We start from the raw sequence: 1690 nt of genomic DNA on the forward strand, positions 1-1690 counted from the left end.
ACTGCCTCTTCAGGTGGCACTTCTCTCCAGCTGCGTGCACGCCTGTCTTTCTCTTCTTGACCCTAAGCTCCTGGTGCCTCCGGATCCAGCAGAGTGCCTACCACGTAGGTGCACAATTACGTATGGGTCTCAAATGAAGCAATGATGCAAGCAGGAGACACCACACTCCGCCTGGGACTCCTCAGTGTTTCTGCTTCAGCACAACCTTCCCAAGCAAAAGGAGACAGCAGAAGCCACACAGGAAAACAAAGCCAGTTTCTCCAAGAAAGTCAATCCCATCAATGCTGAGGGCAGTGGTAACTGGCACTGGCTGGGAGGGGGATCTGGAGTCACAGAGGAGAATGGACCAGCGCTAGAACAAGAACCCACCGCTGCCAGAGACACAGGGGCCACCTGCCTGTGCTCACCTGCCCACAGGGGGACCTCAGGTGAGTCATGCACAGGCGGGCCCTCCATCTTCTCCCGCCACATCTTGGACCAGCCCGGGCATCAGCGGGGAGCCTGCCGACCCAGGGCCGCCTCAAGCCCGAGACGGAGGTGTGGGTGCGAGGACCCCGGCACCGCAGGAGGAGGACGGGCCCTTCTGACTCACGTGCGAAGCCGCCACTTCCCAAGAGGCTGAGGTCGCAGGGGCACAGCAAAACCCGAGTGAGCTCCCTGAACTCAGGCAGGAGGACGCCAGCCGGCTCCTCCTGCTGACACAGCGGTCTTCGTGACTTGCAAACCTGCCACGGCGCTGGCCTTTCGGCCCGATGGTCGGCCTCCCACTCCCTTTTTGCTCCAAACACCGTCCATGACAAACGTGCCCCACGCCCACCAGGCTTCCTGCAGGTGCTGTTCCTTCTGCCTGGACCATCCTCTCTTTTCTCTTGGCCCAGAGCCCTCCAGTCTCAGCACTGCGTCCCCAAGCGCATTCACCCGGATTCACCCGGGTATTCCCACAGCCTCCACACTGCCCTACGTCAAAGGAAAGTTCATGACCTTGTATCACATTTGGTGACAGGCCACAGCCACTACTGTATTTTCTCCTGGTTTTGCCCCTCAGTGGCTTGTGACTGGCACACTGCTTAACCTCTCTGAGCCTGTTTCTTTCTCTGTAAAATGGGGATCCCAACCGTGAGCTCACGAATAGATGAGACAGTGCACATTCGTACCAGCTGGGGACACAGCATGCACCATCACATATGTTGAACACGCACTGAACCACAAGTCCACATTCCTAGTTCATGGCCCTCCTCCAGAGGTGGGACATCTAGTGCAGCTGGTCTTCCCGAGAATGCCTGGTGGGCTCTTGAGACCTGCATTCTCTGCTGCTCTGCACACCTGCATTCTCCTCTGCACACCTAGACTCTCCCTCTGCTCTGTACACCTGTGCTCTCTCCTGCTCTGCACATCTGTGTTCTCCCATTCTGCACCTGTGATCTTCCTCTTTTTGGCATACCTCTGCTGTCCCCGCTTACATACCTGTGTTCTTTCCCTGTCCTGCACACCCGTACTCTCCCTGTGCTCTGCACACCTATACCTAGACCCTGCTCTGCAAAACTGTGTTCTCCCTGCTCTGGACGCCAGTGTCCTCCCCCTTTTCTTCACACCTGTATTCTCCCCCTGCACTGCAAACCTGAACTGTCACCATGCCCTGCACACGTCTGTTCTTTTTTTTTTTTTTTGAGTTGGAGTCTCACTCTGTCGC

Source organism: Carlito syrichta, unplaced genomic scaffold (assembly GCF_000164805.1).
Source record: "Carlito syrichta isolate Samal-C Ts95f unplaced genomic scaffold, Tarsius_syrichta-2.0.1 Scaffold303277, whole genome shotgun sequence".
Lineage (NCBI taxonomy): Eukaryota > Metazoa > Chordata > Mammalia > Primates > Tarsiidae > Carlito > Carlito syrichta.